This window comes from Cotesia glomerata, linkage group LG4 (assembly GCF_020080835.1).
Source record: "Cotesia glomerata isolate CgM1 linkage group LG4, MPM_Cglom_v2.3, whole genome shotgun sequence".
Lineage (NCBI taxonomy): Eukaryota > Metazoa > Arthropoda > Insecta > Hymenoptera > Braconidae > Cotesia > Cotesia glomerata.
This window is the reverse complement of record NC_058161.1, coordinates 27188899-27210808: the sequence shown is the minus strand read 5'-3', so window position 1 is coordinate 27210808 and position 21910 is coordinate 27188899. Positions and strand designations below refer to the sequence as shown.

Sequence of the window (21910 nt, the reverse complement as noted above, 5' to 3'; positions counted from 1 at the left end):
ATTTAAAAATTTAAATACTAGTTGAATCATTTTTAATCATAACTGGAGACAAAAATTTGAACATTATTTCAGGATTAGAAATGTTTTGAAATGATTAAAAATTTTTAATCATTTTTAATCATTTCATATACTGCCTATTTCCTATTATTCAAAATGATTCATAATGATTCATTGTGAAATTTCGAAAATGATTTACATGATTTGAAATCATTAAAAATGATTAATTTTTTAATCATTCTTTATCATATCAAATCATTCTGTTTTATCAGGGTAATCATAAAACTATAGATCAAAGCTTGAAAATTTTTTTATGTTCACGATTTGTTTGCTCGTAATCAATATTAGCTCCACTTGTCTTCATATAAACAACAACTTATCTAATCATGTAATAAATCTTGAAAATTTTAATTAATTATGTTTATAAAACCAATCTCCAGCATATAATAAAAGTATATAGAAATTATTTTTCAATCTCTTTTATTAAATTTTCAATTATTTTTTCTTTGTCTAAAAGCTTCTGCTCGACTTGTTGAAAAGTTTTCAATTCTTCCGAGATAATATTTATCTGATCAACGATACACTTGTCAATTTTACTTTGTTCTAAACCCACTTCTTGTGTTTTGTTTATCATCTCCTTATTCTTCGCAATTTCAATTTTCATTTTCTTCTCAAAACTTTCCCTTTTCTTTTTCAGCTCTGCCAATACTGCTTTTATTTTTTTATTCTGCTCTTTAGCTTTTGCTAAAATTCTTGAAATTTCATCGGATTCTGATGTCTTCACTTTACTTCCAGAAAAATAATTTAAATTAATAGTCAATTAACCTCTACACGGAGAGAAATTTATAGAAAACTTTCCAAAGCATTATGGGAATGGTTCCTATAATAAAAAAATCATTATGGGTATCAATCTTATGCTCATTATGGGAACCATACCCATAGTTTATTGGAAAAGTTTCTATACAATAATGGAATAGCTTCAATATATTATGGTTATGATTCCTATATTGTATGTGCTTCATCACTATAATATTATGGGAATGACGCAGATAATAATAGAAAAATGTTTATTTTCATAATAATAAAGCAATCATCACTTCGAAAATATGAAGTAATTATTATATATTTTTTTGCTAATAAATTTTTTTTAACTTCCCGCTAAGAAAATTGAAAATTTTCAAAAATCGGGAAGTTATTGGTTTTACCCCGTTTTGCGAAAATCGAGTTTTCATCAGATCTCGACGTTTTAAGATCACAGGAAGCTTCCCTGACTATTTCCGCGATGGTGTCCGTGCGGCTGTGTGTGTGTGTGTGTGTATGTATGTAAACCTCTTATAACTTTTGAACGGCTCGGCCGATCGGATCAAAATAGGTGGCGATCCAAAGAGTATCATTGCCATTAAATTTCGTAAAAATTTGAATCGATTCGGTTCGCTAGATTTTGAGAAATCTCAAAAATAAAATTTTCAAAAAATCGTTTTTTTGGAATAACTTCTAAACGGCTTTACCGATCAATCCCAAAATCTAAACCGCTCTCAAGTTTAAAAAACCACGTCGATTTCTACCAGTCCCGTCAAAATCAGTTGATTCGTTCGAGAGTTATCAAAAACAACAAATTTCGAAAAAAGTGTTTTATTCACATAACTTAGACATTTCTCTTCGGATCGTTTTTGATGAAATAGAATAATCATTAGAACTCAAAAAACTGCGTCGATCGCCACCAAGAACGTGAAAATCAGTTGATTCTTTCGTGAGTTATCGTTGTCGAAAAAAATCCGAAAAAAGTGTTTTTTCGGAATTACTTCAAAATTCCTAGTTTGATCAATTAAAACTTAAAGATCCTTTATGAGGCTTCAAAACCTGCGTCGAATGCCGCCAACTGCGTGAAAATCGGTTCATTTATTCAAAAGATTGCGATTTAAAAATTCAAAAAATAGTGTTTTATTAAACCTTTATCAGACTTTTGAACTCGGAGAGAATTAGCGGGAAGTTTCCGGGATGGCCTTTAGGGTCAACCGTTTTGCAAATTTTTTGTAAATGAAAATTGATCTTTTACTAGAGTGAAAAAATTTCTTTTTCATAATTTTTATTCACGTGTACTTAAACTTAAATCGTTAATTATAACTCAGTTATAATTGTGTTAGTTAATATTGAAAAATATTGTATCAATTCTAAAGTTTTTCTAATAAAAGGGATATTTCCTCACTATATAATTACAGGAGCAAAATAGATATAGAAATTCATTGTTTATTTTTACAATTTTATTTTATTTTTAAAACAAATTATTTATTTACAATACATACGTTGAAAATTAATTAAATCCACCTTTTGGATATGTAACTTTTATTGTTTATGTAAAGAATATTAGTTATTTTACATATTTCAAATGATGTTATTGGGAAGCAAGTACCCATACAAAAAATGAAGATCGGCCCTATACTGGGCCAAGATTGGTAACCGATCTTTAAGTATCGGCCGAGTATCGTGAAATATCGTTGGGCCAAGACTGGGCGAGCATCGGATGGTAACACCCAGCCGATATAAGCGACTGAGCATCGGCCGAACATAGTAACCAAGCATTGGCCGAGCATCGGCCAAGCATAAGCAAAAAATCAAATTCTAGGTAATATAATTAAAAAAAATTTTTTTTCGTTGTTTATTTTTGAATTATTATTATTCTGAGGTGATGAACTACTGGTTGATAGAAATTAATTCTGAAAAAATCCGGATGCGAAGGGATTTGAACCTGGTCCGTCTGCGTGGAAGCCTCGAGCGGTGTCACGGGCGCTGCTAACTGATCTCAGTGTAACGTTCTTAGTTTAATCATTTCAATGTTCAACAATCAATTTTTCTCAGTATAATTGAGTTAACTTGTTTGTTGTTACGAATTTTTCTATTTATTTCATAATTGAACAATTTCTGAATTTTAATAATAAAAAAAAACTTCCTAGTTTTTTAAAACTTCATTTTTTAAGCAAGAAGTTCAAAATTAATTAAAAATAAATGATTTATTAGTAAATAAATATATATATTTATATTTGTATATTTTTATTTATATTCATAAATCTATTTGTGAGTAAATAAATCATTCATTAAAAATCATTAGTTTCTTGCTAAAATATTTTTTTTTTAATACTAAAAGAAATAGGTTCAACTGATTGAGTAATGTAAGAATTTATTGAAAAAGTCCTCAAAAAAAATATTCATTAACTTATTAAGTCTGTTTTAGTGAAAACAAATGTTGATTTAATTTTAATAGAGTTTGTTAAATAATAAAAATGTTAATTAAAAACTAAAAAATGATCAATATAATATTTATAAAAAACATTGTTAATAATTTAAATTGGTGTTTTCTCCTAAAAAAATCTCTTAAGATAATTTTTAAAAAATTGATTTACTAATTTTTAGTACATATTAGTTTATAATTTGGTCAAACGTTAAATTAAAAAAATTGAAAACAATAATACAACATAGTAATGACTAATTATGTATTAAAACAATTAATATTGTTTTCAAGTGTAATAAAGAATTAGCCAGAGCATCGGCCAAGCAATGGCTGATAATCAAATCACATACCATTATACTATAATAAATATCGTGCGGTAGCCGATGGCTTACCTAGACTAGGCCAGTACAAATCGCCAATGCTTGGCCGAATATTAAAGCCGATGGTTTACCGAGGCTAGGCCGATACAAAACGCCGATACTTGGCCGAGTATTAGTAGCCGTGCCTTGGCCAATGAACGGAAATTGTTGAGCATCGGCAACTTTGTATGGGTAAAATTATCGAAATTACTAATAATTTCAAATGCTTTAAAGTGGTCAAAATTAGTCGAATGATTAATAAAATATTTTATTACGAGTGTAATAACATTAAATTTTCAACATCACAGAAACTTTATCGTTTTTCTATAGATTAGAAAGTGATTCTTGTACTGTTGTGTGAAAAAATATTACTTCAATATTATAAGCGTCATCACTATAATATTATGGGAATGATTCCCATGATATATTATAGGAATGGTTCCTATAATATACGGGAATGGCTTCTATAATATCTACACTGAGAGAAAAGTGCATAGTTAACTGAATCATAACATCACAATTATGAAAATATAGTTTTCTGAATTTTTTTTTTGTAGTTACTCAAACTATGCATTAGTTTAAGTAACTATTGATAAATAGTTATATCGACTATATTTTAATAAATATGTTTATGTTATCGTGTTAAACAAAAAGATATTAGGTGACTGAAAGGTTTTTACGGACAACGTCTCAGATAGCTAAACTGGAAGAGCCCTTAGTTCGTAACCAAAAGATCCGGGTTCGATTCCCGGTCCGAGCTATCCGAATTATTTTTTCTGTTTTTTGAATTAAAGTTAATCAAGATGGCTATCAAGCTGATATTTAACTGAAAATAGTTTAAGTAACTATCTATTGGGGTTCAATATAATAAATAATGTTAGGTACAAGAACTGCAATTAAATAGTGGTGATGCTATTTAACTAGATTTTCCTAGTTCAGTTGACCATATTTTTCTCTCAGTGTAGCATTTATTCCTAATAATAAAATTATGGAAACCATTCCTATAATATTATAGAAACTATTTCTATATATTATGGGAATCATGCCGATAATATGACAGCTATAAATATAGGTATCGTTTCTATAATTATAGGAACCATCCCCATAATTATAGAAACATTTTCCAAAAGTTATGGGTAGCATTCCCATAATTTAAGTAATCGCTCCTAAAATGGTATAGGAAAACATTTCATTAAAATTATAGGAACGATTTCCACATTTTTCTTTCCGTGTACTATAATATTAATAATAAATAATTACAATTACATCAATAATAGTGTTACCTTCACTCATTTTGACAAATTCTGTTCAGCTAAACAATTCTTGAAATGTTGATCTCAGTAAATTTTGTTTGAAATGATATCAAAATTTTTTGATTAGTTTGAGATATTTTTTTTTTTTTAGTTTAAATTTATTAGCAAAAATTTTTCGCTTCAGGTTATAAGTTATCCTAAACATTTGATTGTTTTTTATTTTAATGTAAAATAGGTTATTAATTAAGACGATCAATTATTAATGTTATTTTTAACCATACGAATTATTTTCGGCTATAAATATGCAGTCATTTTTTACTGTCAGGTTATTTAAAACAAAATTCAAAAATTATAACCAAAAATTTGAAAATATTCTAAAGGTCGGTTTGAATAATTTTTTAACTTCCCGCTAAGAAAATCGAAGATTTTCAAAAATCGGGAAGTTTTTGGTTTTACCCCGTTTTGCAAAAATTGAGTTTTCATCAGATCTCGACGTTTGAAGGTCACAGGAAGCTTCCCTGACTATCCCCGCGAGGGTGTCACTATGTCTGTATGTATGTATGTATCGTATGTGTGTGTGTAAGTGTGTAAACTTCTTATAACTTTTGAACGGTTAGACTGATTTCATCGTGATTGGTGCCATTCGAAAGGGCTTGGCCAAACTAAGATTTTGAATACAATTTGGACCGATTGGAACCGATAGATTTCGAAAAATCTGAAAAAAACTGTGAAAAAAAATTTTTTCAAAAGTGATTTTTTTGAAATAACTTTGAAACGGCTCTATCGATCAACTCCAAAATCCAATCAGCTCTCAACCTTGAAAACCCACGTTGATTGCCGCTAATCCGGTCAAAATCGGTTGATTGGTTCGAGAGATATCGCGCAGGAAAGAAAATCCAAAAAAGTGTTTTTTCAGAATTACTCCGAAATTTCTTGTTTGATAAATTCAAACTTCAAGATTATTTATGAGTCTTAAAAAACTGCGTCGAATGCTGTCAACTGCAAGAAAATCGGTTCATTCATTCAAAAGTTATTGCGGTTTGAAAACTCAAAAAATAGTGTTTTATCAAACTTCTATTAGACTTTTGAGCTCGAAGAGCTCAAAAACGGCATAAGTGCAATTTTAAGCATCCAGGTATGGAATTAGCGGGAAGTTGCAGGGATAGCCTTCAGGGTCAACCGTTTTCCTAATTTTTTATATTCTTTTTCAAAAAGTACATTTGAAGAACAAAAATGTGAAAAAAAAACCTCTCGATAAGTCAAATTTTTGAAAAGTCATAGCTATCTTAAAGAAAAAAAATCCATTCATTTTAAATTCATAACTGAGAAGGATATTAAATTTTCAGCAAAATCGCAAGAGTTCAGGGTCAAAAGTGGTTTATTTGACATAAAATGCCTTTATAATAATTTTACATATATTTATTTTACACAGAGATGTCGGTGCAATTATTTATTTTAGGCGAGAACTTGGTCTAGAAAATCTAGATCGAAATCTCAATGATTGTGAATATTTAAAAAAGATACCAAAATACTTGTGCAAATTTCTCAAAACGCAAGTACACCTTCTCATTAAAAAACTGAAAGTGGCGCTCTCAACCACTCGACAAAACTTTTCCAATTATGGCTCTTTACCGTAAGATGGACGGTGGTGTTTATTACTCGGTAGGTCTTATTAGGTGACGGAATGGTAGTTACGGACAATGTCTCGGATAGCTTAACTGGTAGAGCCTTTGGCGCGTAACCAAATGATCCGGGTTCGAGTCCCGGTCTGGGCTGTCTGAATTATTTTTTCGGTTACCGAAAAATTCCTACTGAGTAAGGTCCCTTCTCCCCCCTTTATCCTTTATTTCCCCAGTTCCCAAATTTGTCTTTAATGACAAATTTAGCTATAAATTATGGCTAATAATTAAACTAATAATTAAACTAATTTTTCACTGGTTTGACAGTGAAGAATATGAAAATTAACTGTTTTCATCTGTGAAAAAAAATTCAGGAAGAATTTTTTTTTATCGTTATCAAAAGTGATTTATTTTTAATTAGTTCTTGATGAATAAATATAAACTTAACAAGAGGCTGGCAATAGCCTGGTCGGTTCGGTGCCCGCTTTTCGAAAGAGTGGGACCCGGGTTCGATCCCGACACGCACCAATATTTTTCAGTGATTATAAATAAAAATATGTGCGTTAATGTTGCCAGCCTCTGGATGTGGCAGAGATAGCCGGGCGGCACACGTCTGACTTGGGTGATCACCCATTTAAGCAACAACTTGAATGAGTGATCACTCTAGTCAGCGTTGGCTAGCGCGAGGGATCTCTGCACACTAGGAGAGGGGCCTTAATGCTCCAATGGTCGATAAAGAAGAATTTCTTATCAATCACTGTAGACTTAACCCAGCTCCGACTGTACTAACATGGGTTTTCTCTGTGGTTTCCCCATGTTTCTGTTCCAATACCCGAGTGGTAAGGACCAGGGTGAATGCGGTACAGAAGACACAAGTCGGTCCACAGCCGCATTAAGAAGTGTGTGTTGGGAATGAAAAAATCCCGACATGCAGGGGGGTTGGGTCAAAAGAAGTAGTGAGTATAATGAAGTGATAATAATGATGGAAGTAAATAGAAAGTAGAGCTGGGAAAAAAGTGTGTTGTGTAACAAAGGGAAGTGAGAAATAATACCCCACCCTCCCTTGTAAAACACTGCCCAGGTGATACAAGTAAAACCTCCATTATTATTATAAACTTAACAATAGCAGATAGCAAAAATCTGAATCAATAATATTACAAAAAGTTTTAATTATACCGGTACATATTGTGAGTTTATAAACAGAAACTGTCTTATGAGAATTATTTACCTGATGTGCTACTGCTAATTATTATTCGAGATAATTTTTATTCTTTGATTATTTTAATTTTCTTGTACAGCTATTATACGATATTTTACTTACCTGCAAATCAAAACTGAAATCACATATTCACTTATGTTTAAAGAATGACAAATTTACTTATTGTTTAAAAGGATCACTGCTCAATTAGTGAGTTTTAAAATCACTAATTATATAAGTGGCAATCTCACGGTGATATAAATTAAACCATTGATAAATTAATAAAAATTTATATTACTGAATAAATCAGTGATACATTCACTGATCTATCAGCCAAAATCACTAATTTTACCGTGAAAAAATTTTCACTAATTGAATCAGTGAAAATTTCACTAATTGAAGTTTAGAGAGTACAGTGGAACAAAAAATTATTGCATTTTTTCTAATTTAGACTCAGGGATTCATCAAATTACGAGTAAATAATGTTTTTGGGACAAATTTAATATAAAAAGTATCGATCTAGAAGAAAAAAAAATTTTCAATTTGTTTTCAAAATGTTTGTAGGTAGATTTCGTAGAAATCTATCTATTGCATTGGCCCTTGTGTCAGAATTTACACGGAATTTTGTCATTTTATCTCTTATTTAGTCGAGTAACCCAAGTAACATGTGCTTGAGCAAGATTTTGGTGCCAGCGTCTTGAGCAAAACCCCTAGTTGCTAGTGTCTTTTTCTACATATGGGTCTTGCTCAAGTTTATTTAAAAAGACATGGTTCAAGATTTATAAATAACTAGCTCAAGACATCTTGTGCAAGAATATGAGACAAGTCTAAAGCAAGGTGCATTGAAAAACTTTCTGACTCATTTTTTGTACCAGAAACTCACAACAAAGACTTACCCATGACTTGCTCAAGATTTGCTCAAGATCCGTAATTCTCAGAAATCCACTGATTCTATAGTAAATATAGGAGGGGTAGAATGATGCAAACGGTCATTCGAAAACATTTCATCTTGAGCAAATCTTTGGGCAAATCCTTGCACAAGTATATTTATCATGCTTTTGGTGTCAGTCTTTCTCAAGACTTGAGCTATAATCTGACGCAAAGTTCTTGTACAAGGCTTGTCAATTGAATTTGCTACAAGTATTTGGAGCAAGACCCATAGGTAGAAAAAGACACTAACAACTATCGAAATTGAGACCAGATTTGCTCAAGCCTTGAAAAAGATTGCTATATGGGAAGGCTCAAAATTAGCGTTGGTTCAAAAGTTTATATATTTATGTACACACACACACACACGCGCGCGCGCACACACGCACACACACACACACACATACAGACATAGTGACAACATCGCGGGAGTAGTCAGGGAAGCTTCCTGTAACCTTAAAACGTTGAGGTCTGATGAAAACTCGATTTTTCCAAAACGGGGTAAAACCAATAACTTCCTGATTTTCGAAAATCTTAGGCTTTTTTAGCGGGAAGTTAAAAAACTTTTTGAAAACAAATTGAAAATTTTTTTTTCTTCTGGATCGATACTTTTTATATTAAATTCGTCCCAAAAACATTATTTACTCGAAATTTGATGAATCCCTGAGTCTAAATTAGAAAAAATGCAATAATTTTTTGTTCCACTGTACCCAAACATGCTTAGGACTAACAAAAGACTGGAAATAAAGTTTAAATCGTTTCTCCGTCTATAGAAACTTAAGTTTGCACGAATTTCCTCAAAACTCATAAATTAAATTGAAATTGTTAGAACTATTAATCAAAAACTGTTAAAATTAGTGTGCATTGCAGTTTGATGACAAATATCTTAAAAACGGTTAATTTAAGCAACTAATCATAAGAAACCATTTTTGTAGAGCAGAAAATTTCCTATGAAATGGTAAGGTGCGCATATCATAATAATTTGTTTTTAACGAGTTACAAAATTCGTAAAAAAAAAGAAATCGGTCTGAAAATAATCAAACTTCAACCTTCAATAACTTCTGAACGGTGAGGTTGACAAAAAAATTGTAAGAGACTTTTTTTGTAGGAAATTCAATTTCCTACAAATATATGAGACGAGATTTTCTTTTTCGAATAGTAAATACCGAGACATAAATTTTCTCTCTAATAATAGGAAAAAAACAAATAACTGAGGGACGGAAGACTTTCCTATTAAAATTAAGAGCTCATATTTGGGGATAATTTTTTTGAGATGTCTACCAACCTATTTTTCAGAGTATAAAGTTAAAAAAAATAGTCGATTTTTTTGGCCCACCCTAATAATCATGTACCAATATATGATCACTCCATGTATTTGTATATCTATATTCACAAATATAGGTATACAAATACATGGAGTAATCATATACTGGTACATGATCATCTATTGGGGCTTTCAACGTAGTATAAAAAATTTAGTTATTAACTAATAAAATGTTTTTATTTACTAAATTTTAATTTACTTAAATTTTTATTTACTTCATTTAGACGAAATCAAAAAATTTTCTTCAAATTTTTCTTCAATCATTCTTTACACAAAAAAGTAAAAAATTTTGAGTGAGCTTTAAAAATCAAAATTTTGACTTGAAATTTTCGATGTGTACATAAGTTTTTATTCAAAAAATAGTAATATGATAAGAAATAAAACTGTGACACGAAAAAATTACGTTTGGAATGATATTGAAGATTTTTTTAAATCTTGAGCATTCCCTATAAAAATTTTTTGTAATCCCTGGGACAGCTGTTAAAAACAGTTAAATAATTAATTTGCACAGCAGACTAAAATTTAGGAAAATTCCGATTTTTTTCTGGCCACCCTTATACATACACAGAAAGAAAGGTTCACTTGAGCCAAGAAAATATTTTTCTTCATAATTATTTACTTGGGCGAAAAACAAATTTTTTTTTGACACAAGAAATTTCACTTATTCCAACAAATCAATTCTCTTGCTTCAAGAAATATGTTTCTTGATCCAAGACAATTTATTTAAGTCAAGAAAATTTTCTTGTTTTGAGAAAATTTCTCTCTTGCTCCAAAAAATTGAGTTCTTGACAGAAGTAAATTTTCTTGTCTTGAGAAAATTTTTCTCTTGCTCCAAAAAATTAAATATCTTGATAGTAAATTTTCATTAATATTTCTATTGACTAACATGTCAAATGGGAAGATCAAATAATATTGAATCATTTTTTTTCATTCAATATGTATAATTGCGCGCTAAAATAATCTAAAATGGGTATCAAATATTCAAGAGAAAAATTTTCTCAAGATGAGAAAATTTTTTTCTCAGCTGAAGTAGGTGGCGCTGCTTCCCTAAAGTATCTAAAAATCTTGATCAAATATAAAAATTTCTTGTATCAAGTATTAATGATAATTTGAATTAAGAAAAAATTACTTCCACCAAGAATAGAATTTCAAGAAAAATTTTTACTTCGGCCAAGACAACTTTGGTCTTCCTTCGGGCGACCGAAAATTTACTTGAGCCAAGAATTTTGTTCTCCAGTCAAGAAATCTTTCTTTCTGTGTATAAGTATTTAAACAGAACTTTTATAAGAGATTTTTAATGCAAACATTATTTATTAGCTCGATTGTATATTTTTTTTATTGGCTACTTAAAACCCGGTTTCGATTAGATCCGACCCAAGCCAAAAATTTCAGAATTAAAAGCCTACTATAATAATTTTTTGACTTAGAATTACACCGTAAGCTAAAATTCTACTTTACAAATGTCTTAGGTATAAACTTATCAGGTAACTTAAGTAGCCAAAGTGTGAATTCTCAACAGGTGCTTTTGACCGAGGATCAGTGACAATAGCACGTACACACAAAAGATAATTTATGCTTGCTTACTTTTGAGCGCCGGCGCAAAGATTTTATAAAGTGTTTGTTCTTTGAAGAATTCATTTAAAAATTCCTGACTCATTGTCGTATTGTAAGAGTGTGGCGCCTAGACAAATTGTCTAATAAAGATTTTGTTGATTTCTTTTATTACTCATATTTCCGTCACATCTACAAATTTGGTCAAGATTTCTATTTTCAGTCACTATTAACAATATTTTTTTTTCAAAATCTAAAATTTACAATTTTTTGTATTGTTTAGACGATTGTTATTTTTGATATCATGTGAGGCAGCTGAATTAGTTCGTCAGAAAAGATTTTGTTAAAAAAATCTTAATCATACCATATCATAACAGTTAAATAAAAAATAATTAAATAAAATTTGAAAAATAATAACATTTGTTCAACCCAAAAACTCATATATTAGTAAACAAATAAAATGTCAAGTATTGGAAAAAAAATATAATAACTGATAGATAACTTATCAGTATTAAATATATGAATAATGACCCATGCAGGAAACCCCCAGAGTTGACAAAGGGGCCAGGCTTAGGCCAGTACTGAGAAACCTCGCTTCGGCGTACCTGTATTGGCCCATGCGTGGGCCAGGCTGTTTAACCCAGCCTCGGCCATGCCAATGATTACCCAACCTTGGGCCAAGACTGGCTAACCTAGCCTTGGCGATTCATCGGTGACCCAAGCTTGGGCCAAGACTGGGCAACCACGCCTTGGTCGACCCAATTATTACCCGAGCCTGAGCCAGAACTGGGTCACCCAGTCATGGCCACAATGATTACCCAAGGGTTAGCCAAGATTGGGAAACCTACACTGAAAAAAAAAATTAACTTAATTCAAGAGAAAAATTCTTGAACCAAGAAAATAACTTTGAAGAGTTTAATTGTCTTCAATCAAAACGAAAAATTCTTTAATTAAATAAAATTTACTTAAGTCGAGAAAAATTTCTTAGTTTAAGAATTTTTCTACTCAAATCAAGAAGATTAAATTCTTAAAAATTATTTACTTGATTTAAGTAAATTTTTTTTTCTTTGTAGCCATGGGCGTTGAATGGCAACCAAGACTTGAGCCAGAATTGGGTAACCTAGCCTTAGCCATTCAATGGGAAATTCAAACTTAATAAATCATTAAGTAATAGAATTTTAAACAGTAAACATTTATTGCTTAACGAATATTTGCTAACAAATTCTAAAATTTAAAATTTATTATTTAACCAAGACAATTGCATATCGTCAAAATTGATGTAGTCTTAAAAAAATTAAAATATAATAATTTACAGTTGAATTTTTAATATTGATAATTTTAAACATGAAAATTTATCATAAGATATTAAAAATATACAGAACGATGTACAAAGTTTAAAGTAATATAACAACTTGACTCTTTCATTTTTTTAACTATAATAAACATTTGTAAAAAATAGTTAATTTTCATCGAAACACAATATTAAATAACATAAATTATATAAATAATAAACCGTCACACTTCGTCACTATATAGATTTAGCTTATCAGAATAATAAGATGTGCATCAACTTATCGGTCGTACGGTGTAGGGGTTAGTTATCGGTCTGGCAAGCGCGCGGCTCGGGTTCGAATCTCGGTTAGAACGGATACGATTTTCACTTTATTTCTATAATTAGCAACAGTTAGGTTCGAATTTACTTTAGTTACAAAATAAAATAAAAAAATAACATTCCAATAATTCTTTTTTATCATTTTTTATCAAATGGCATGGGCCAGACTTGAAAATTAACTATGGCTCAGCCCTGGTAACCAGGCGTGGGCCAGTCCTGGTAACCAGGCTTGGCCCATCGTTATCATCCCAGACTTCAACCAGGACTGGGCCAAGCCTGGCTTATAAGCTTGGCCCAGAGTTTTACATAGTTGAGTCAAGGCTGGGCCAAGCTAGGTCCCGTGGTACTTTCCTCTATGGGGAGCCTTCTTTTACACGGGTATTTGATCGAGATTTGATGGAAAACTCGATTTTTAAAGATTGGAGTGAAATCAGTAACTCCCTAATTTCTGAAAATCATTAATATTCGTAGCGAAAATTGAAAATTAATAATAAGTTCGAAATAAAATCATTAAACAATGTGACATTTTTTAAGTATATTGAAAATGTATTTTTTAAATTAAAAAAATTAGGAAAACGGTTGACCCTAAAGGCCATCCCTAAAACTTCCCGCTAATTTCATCATTAAGCGCTCAAAATTGCACTTATTACTTCTTTGAGCTCGTCGAGCTCAAAAATATAATTTTCGTGTGATTTTGAGCTCTCCGAGCTCAAAATTCTGATAGAAGTTTAATTCATAAAACACTATTTTTTGAACTGTCAAACCGCAATAACTTTTGAATGAATCAACTGATTTTCTCGCAGTAGGCAGCATTAGACGCAGTTTTTAAAGCCTCATGAAGAATTCGTAAGTTTAAATTGATCAAACTAGTAATTTTTAAGTAATTCCGAAAAAACACTTTTTTCAATTTTCTTTCGACTACAATAATTTACGAACGAATCAACCGATTTTGACCGGACTGGCGGCGATGAACGTAGTTTTTTCAGGTTAAGAGCTGATTAGTTTTTGGAATTTATCATTAACGCCGTTGAAAGTTATTCCAACAAAAACCACATTTGAAAAAATTTTTTTTGTTACTTTTTTTGTGATTTCTCGAAATCTACCGGTCTGAACCGGTTCAAAATAACAGGAAATCTAAGTTTGAAGGAATTCTTCAAAACGTCAATAGGTTGATTCCACTTGATCAAGCCGTTCAAAAGTTTTATATGCAGTTTACATACATCTATAACACACACACACACACACACACACACACACACACACACACACACACACACAAAATCGCGGAAATAGTCAACGACGCTTCCTAAGACCTCGAAACGTCAAGATTTTCAATTTTCATAGCGGGAAGTTAAAAAACTAATTGAATTCATGAATGTTTACGCAATTTATGGTGTTTCAAACGGAAAAAAAGTGTTGAATCATAGGTATTTTCTTTTGACTATTTTGATATTTTTTTCTGGTTCTATTATCTTAAATTAATTTCTATCAGTGACAGAAGTAATCTTCATTAAATTATCTTTCGTATGATGTGCAAATAATGCACCAACCCCTTTATTTGTTAATGGAAAGGGGAAAGTTTGTGATATGTGTAGGAAAATTAAAGGTTTTTTCGTGGAATATTAACATTTGCAAGGAAAACTCATACCACATTAAAGTTAGCAGTTACTTGACAGTTTTTTAATTTTTTTTTTAAGCAAACAAATTTGTCCCGAAAAATTATTTTTAAAAAGTGGTAAGGTAAAAGTCCCTATTATGAGACGATGTCCCCATTTATGATACACTACATAAAAATACTATTTTATAAAAACAAACACACCGCTAGCATACCAAAAATATAAAAAATATTTCAATTCACTTATTTCAAAAGCAATTTTCGACTTTTGCTCTTAATTAATTTCATACTGTTTTTAAAAAATATTTATTAAAGTGCGAGGTTTGTTATCTGTTCTCAAAGCCACGACCGAGAATAGTAAAACGGCAACGGCTACCTAGTTTCTTATATTAGTTTAATTTCATTGTCTCTTCTACTTTTATGTTAAATTGTATATCAATTGAAAGCTGATGAGTCATAGACTTTATTTCTATACATATTTATGCGTTTTTTTTATTACAATATTTTAAATCTGAGTGTCTCACAATACCTACACTTATAAACGTGAATGCCCCGGTTTATGAGACATTTTACTAGGTGTACCATGTAACACGGACATGTGTATTTCGGCTTGTCCCGATTAAGTGAGACGGTGTACATTTATAAGATTTTATATTGTTGATATGTTACATTAATTATAAAAATAGTGCAATTATATGTCATAAAATATTCGCTGTTATTAAAACCTCAAATATTTTTCTAAAAGTAAGTATTTTTAGTCAAATACCTTTAGATTATGAATGTTTTGCCGCCAAGGCAAAAGAGAGTTGGTCAACCCGACTCTCATAACTATACCAAAAGCTTAACCATACTCGAGACTCAACAAGAGTCATTTCTATGACTGTTCTCCGCGAACATGTCCAATAACACGTTTTGTAATGGCTGCTGCACCTGCGCACCATGAGCTAGCGGGAAGAAGCCCGGCCGGCACGAAGCACGAGGCGCGAGACGCCATGTGCGAAGTTCAGTTGTGTTTGGGACCTGTAACCGACACAATATACCCGCTAGCCTCGCTAACACTTAATTTCATTTATTCTGTTTTTCATTGTGAACAATTATATAGTAATACATCCATTCTGATATTAAAGTAACTCATCTAGTTAATTAAATTCGTATTCTTTATCGTAAAAATAATATAAATTCATCGTAATTAAATTTAAACACTTTTGATAATTGTGACGCAGTACTTTGGTGTGGCGTCGCGGCCATTGTTTTAACTTACACGCCGGGTAATAAGACGCGTAATTTCATCACCTTTAAATATTAATTTAACTTCAAATTCTTCAATAATGAATAATAATTAATTAGATTTCGAATAAATTTAGCTTCATAATACGCAATTTAACTTATATTAAAAATATTGAACTTAGTGCTTTTCACGTAATAATAATCAAATATTGCAATTTATTTAAATTCTCGCGAATAATGCATAATTAATCAAAATAAATTAAAAATAGTTATAATCACGAAATAATTCAAATTGACTAATCAAAATCTATTTCATCTCAATTTAACTAATCAACTTATTGTCTCAAATCATAAATACGTTCGATCCTCTCGGATCAATTGAATCGATCTTTTCAGATCAAACGCACATTGATCCTCTCGGATCAAAATCCTCAGATCCTCTCGGATCATTATTAACAGGTACCGGTTGACTTCAACAACCTAATAGCGGCTGAGATCCTTTCTCACCCTTATTGTACACCTAGTGCAATTGTTTCACTTACATCCACACACTTATTCATATCATACACGACTGTATCTATTTTCGAGGAGTTTTTCTCTAGTAATTGCTAGAGTTTTCTCCCATTGGGGAATAAATTATTTATAATTATTCACCCCAACACCGAGTGTTTTATTTTAAATTAAGAATTCCTGATCCTGGTTCCTGAATAGTTTAAGAAGAATAAATAATTACGGAAATTCTCCATCTTGGAGAGTTTGCGACAAAACAATGAACCTAACCTCAAATCATAACATCGAATAACTTTGTCAACAAGTTTTTCTGTTTTTTTAATTAAATGTTTTGGATAAATTTATAATATTTTGTTGTATATTGACTCTAAAAGTATATTATTTATTTCAGGCTAAGTAAAAAGTAATTTATAATAAAAAGCTGAGATAATGAGGCATAAACAAAATCCTAAAGAGACAAAAACTCAATCATCAAATTCAACCAAAAAAAAGTGTTGTGTTCCAATGTGAATAATAAACTGAAGAAAAAAAAGTTAAAAGGCTTAAGTAATTATGATTCGTCAAATATAGAAAAAGCTTTAAAAGCAATAGAAGACACAGAGATGTCCTTGAGAAAAGCAGCTGCTGTTTATGGAGTACCGATTGCTACCTTGGTTAGATGAAAAAGTATTAGTCCTGAGAAGGCAAAAATTAGAACTGAGCCAGCGACAGTATTATCTTTAAAAGAAGAGGATGTTATTGTTCAGTTGTTATTCTACAGAGCAGCAATAGGGTCACCCAGACGAAAACTGACTTATTAAAGATGTATTACAATTTGTTATTATTAAGATAATAACAAATTGTAATACATCTTTAATAAGTCTTGTCTAAGGACAATCATTCTAATGTGATAAACTGTGAATAAAATAATTTAACTAATGATGGACAACTTTTTACGGTTATATATGAATCTAGTCAAGTTAGTCTTCAAGAATCATTAACTGATAGCAATAATGTAATACGGTGCCCTTCTAAAGACTTTAGTGTCTTTAATTAAGATGATCCTCTCCACATTCCTTTCTCAATCCTTTCCTACCAATATCCTGTTACGTGAATGTGGAACGCTTCACGTAATAATTACCGTAACTCCTATTCTTTCCCGCTTCACAGCATTATTTATATTTGTCAAAATAAAAAAAAAAAAAAAAATGTGGAACGCTTCACGATTTTGCGTATCATCCTTGCGCAAAATCGAAATCCTTGCGCGTCATCCAAAAAAATTATATTTATGTTATATAGTATTTATATTATACATATATATACACATTATAATATATAATATCATATAACATCATATAATATCATATATAAAATAATACAAAATAATAATACAACAGAGCTCAAAAATATTCATCCTACAAATCCTATAAACAACAAAATTTATCAATTAGGTATGTAAATGTCAACCTCACATTTATGTTCGATAAATTTAATTTGATGTGACTGTTTTTTAGAATTTATGAAAGAAAATTTGGATCCTACGCCTGCAATGATTGACGAACATCGTTTTATTCATAAGTTTTCATCAATAACTGTTGATAACGGTAACGTAAAATAATTAGTTATGAACTAGTTTTAAAAATTATGATTAGAATTACGAAAAATTCATATTTTTAGATAAATCTCCCGAAAAACCTCTGAAAGAAATATTCACTTTGCCGTTGGATTATTTACTGAAGAAAAAATGATAAAATTGAAAAACAGGCAAGTCAAAGTTACCATCTGTGGGGATCTCTGATGAATGGTACAAACAATTAAAAAAAGAAAAGTTAAAAAACATGAAAGAAGAAAAACTTAAAAATAAAAAATATTACAAGAAGAAAAGAAAAAGTTAATTGCTCAAGTCGAAGAATTAAAAAAAAAAATCAAGAAAGAAAAATAGATTTAATTCAATAATTTTCGTTAATTAATTATTTAACTGATAAAAATTTAATTATGAGTTGATTAAAAATTAAAATAATTTCTTATTCTGTAAATAGGACTGTCTAATATTAATAAAAATATAAAATTTGATCAATTTCACTGACTTTTTAACTGTCTCAAAAATAGGGTCCTGTGGTTTTAGACACTGGGGACATGTGACTTTAAAGTGTCTCATAAATAGGGTCTCATAGGTTCTCTTAAAAAACCACAATTTAATTCATTTATAACCAAAAAAATTATAAACACATTAGAAATATTGATTTAATAATCATCAAATTACTGTACAATGCGATTAAAAGTGTATTTTCTTCTTAAATGGATTTATTATTCGCAAAAATGTTCAACCTACCTTGAAAAGTGTCTCATAATAGGGACTTTTACCTTATTAAAAATTTTTTTTAATTTCTATAAGTCAATTTTTTTCCTAAATTTTCTTTGCAATAGTTTATTTCTTATTAAATTCTAAAAATTTATGAAATATTTGCTGAATTAATTTTCATAAAACTCATATAGTACTATCGTTTACTCAAAAAATGAAATATTAAGATACTGATGGTAGTTTAAAGGTGAAATTTTCTATCATGGTAAAGATTGTCATACTGTTCTGCGGATAATAACTGAAGTAATTTATATAAAACTAATTTTTTTACTTTTAATAAAGTATTCGAGTTTTTCATTTAACATAAAATTTGAACTTATGTTGTGTCTCCATAAGTTGTGTTAATATTATTAAAATCAGTCTGCTTAGGTCATTAAAAATCCTTGATGTTCCCTCAGTTGCGCAAATTTACCCCACACGAGTACGCAGACTTATTATGGGGTAAGTGTACACATTTTGAATTATTCGGATTAATCTTTTTTTTCCCAAAGTCAAAGTTCTCGACATTATAAATTAATTCAATTATTACTTAATATCATTATTACAATCTACATTGAATTATGTGAATTCAACTTAAGGGTATATTCTAGTTCGTTGGCTAAAAAAAAAGGCGATTTTTGAAAATTTATCGTGCATACGAGCTTGTGCTACAAACGATATGTTTATAAAGATTGTTAGAGATGATAATTAAAGTCTTGAATTATAAAAATAAATATTTTTTCACTTATTTTTTTCCGATTTTTTTTTTAAATATTATCGTACTTCAACGAAAGTCTTAATTTAGAGACAGGTCAGCTCTATGACACGATATCTCGGCAACAGCTTGTGTAAAACAAAACAAAAATACTGGAGTGTTTTAAAGTCGCTATGACAACCCATACAGGAAAATACGACGGGACCAGAGATGGGCCACGCTTGGCGCAATGATGTCTATCTCTGGCCCATGCTTGTAAACCCACTTTGGCCCAGCCTTGGTAGAAGTCTGGAGTGATAACAGGGTGCCAAGACTGGCCCAAGGTTGTCAACCAAGACTGGCCCAAGTTTTTAAGCCAAAGTAAGCCCAGGCTAATTCACCACTATAGAATTGACTAAAAGAATTAGATTATGAAATATATTTAGAATTTAATTGTTTAATGTTAAACCGAATTAGTATTAAAAACCCAATTTTGAGTAAATTGAATTCTCTGGAATAAAATAGTAAAATTGTACGAAACGGTTAAATTATTTTGTCTAAATCGAGTAGTTGTTAGTTGAAATGATAAAAAAGGAAATTTTTAATTGCATTGACTTATTTCAATTTTGACATAGAGCTTACGCAAGTTTAGACAATTTAACTCTTAATTTAGACCTAACTTTCGCTAATTATAGAAATAAAGTGAAATTCGCATTTGCCCTAACCGAGATTCGAACCCGAGCCACGCGCTTACTAGACCGATAACTAACCCCTACGCCATACGACCGATAAGTTAACGAACATCTCATCATTCTTATAAGCTTAATCTATATGGTGACGGATTGTGAAGATTTATTATTTACATTATTTATGTTATTTAATAATTATAGTAATAATATAGTAATATATTACTATATTATTAATAATAATATAATAATGTTTCGGAAGATAAAAAAGTTTTTATTAACCAAGTTTAAAAAAAAAAATAAAATAAAGTTAACAAATGTCTACAAAATTTAATATTTAATACTAGTTCGTTTTTTCTATTTTTCTTTAATAATAGAGAATTTACTAATTTTATTAGTCATCATATTGATCATAATAATAATAAAATTTGTTTAATAATTATATTTTTAATTATAATTAATCGAAGCTGTAACATAGTCTGACGTTCGACGGCGCGGTATTCTGACAGCGCCTGGCGCTCGGCACGCTGTGATAAATAAATTTATATTGTTTAAACAAATCGCGAGCAGTGAAATTTTTTTCTGAAATCTTAAACTTTAATAAATAACGCATGTAACCGATAAAAAAAAACTTCATTTTTTCACCGAAGAGTGAAATTTTCATTTGTTAACTTAAAAGTTAATTAACAATATGATAATAAACAAATAATTTTTAGTTATTAATATTTTATTAAAATACAAACATTTTAAAAACAAATCCTTCAAGTCCCATTAATTTAACTTTAACGGTTGATTTACAATCCATTTTTTAATTAAAAGTACCTAAAATTTTCATTGTAAAAAAAATTATTGTTAAAATCGAAATTTTTAAAAATCGTTTCGGGGATCATTTTATCTTGGTATATACTTATAAAAAAAATACATGAACTTAATTTTCATAATCAAGTGGAAAATAGGGGGTCCAGTTGACGTGATCTTGCCCAAATACAAAAAATTATTATTTATTTTTACCTGTATTACTTATAAGTTTTTTAATTTTTATTTTTACCTAAGCGAAAAAGTACGGGTGTTTTCTCAATTTCTGCGATCAATTCTTTCAATCTTGGGGTGAATGGTGGATACAAATATGTTGTTTCAGGAATTTTGGTCTTTGAAAAAATAATTAAAATTTAGTAATTAATTTAAAAAACTAATCTTTTATGTTAAGCGTGCAGTATTAAATTTTACTTACTTTTGAATCAATCTTTTTTTCGTTAGGAATAATTGGTTTTTTGCTACGAATAGTTGGTTTGTTGTTGGAAGTAGTTGGAAATTCAGGACAACGACCATTTATAACCATCAAAGTCTTAACAATTAATTGATTAATAAAAAAAATTGTTTTCTATATCGATCTATAAAATTTTGTTTTTAGTTAGATAACTTACCGAAACATCTACTACACCTCTGGGAATTTCGCATATTTTTCCATTAACTACAACTTGCTGTTAAAAAATGATTATTATAAAATATGAGTTTATTAATAGAAATTTTTATTCGCTATTATAGAAAAATATGAAAGTATCTTAAGCCGAAGCAAAACACGCTATATATTAACAGAAAATGTGATTTTTTTTTTATAATACTTACTACACAGTAAAAAATTTTTCGTCAAATTTAACACAAAAATTTGTGTTGATGACTTTTTTTACACAATTTGTGTTGAATCAACTCTCTATTGTGTTGAATCAACATACTAAATTGTTAAATTCTACACAAACATTTTTACACTTTACACAATGACGAAAAATTTTTT

The 21910-nt window shown here is 29.9% G+C and overlaps 3 long non-coding RNA genes across 3 annotated transcripts; 2 read left to right on the top strand and 1 right to left on the bottom strand.

Moving 5' to 3' along the window:
• Nucleotides 1-1652: 1652 nt before the first annotated feature.
• On the top strand, nt 1653-9840 carry LOC123262546. The gene is made up of 3 exons (XR_006508983.1): nt 1653-1663; nt 3817-3818; nt 9438-9840. It is a non-coding gene; the product is annotated as an uncharacterized LOC123262546 (long non-coding RNA).
• A 7964-nt stretch (nt 9841-17804) lies between these two features.
• LOC123262524 lies at nt 17805-18142 on the top strand. The gene is made up of 3 exons (XR_006508961.1): nt 17805-17848; nt 17912-18001; nt 18075-18142. It is a non-coding gene; the product is annotated as an uncharacterized LOC123262524 (long non-coding RNA).
• Nucleotides 18143-21065: 2923 nt separating this feature from the next.
• LOC123262527 lies at nt 21066-21709 on the bottom strand. Its single transcript, XR_006508963.1, has 3 exons — nt 21543-21709; nt 21350-21463; nt 21066-21266 (listed from the first exon to the last, which is right to left on the bottom strand). It is a non-coding gene; the product is annotated as an uncharacterized LOC123262527 (long non-coding RNA).
• Between the last annotated feature and the right edge of the window lie 201 nt (nt 21710-21910).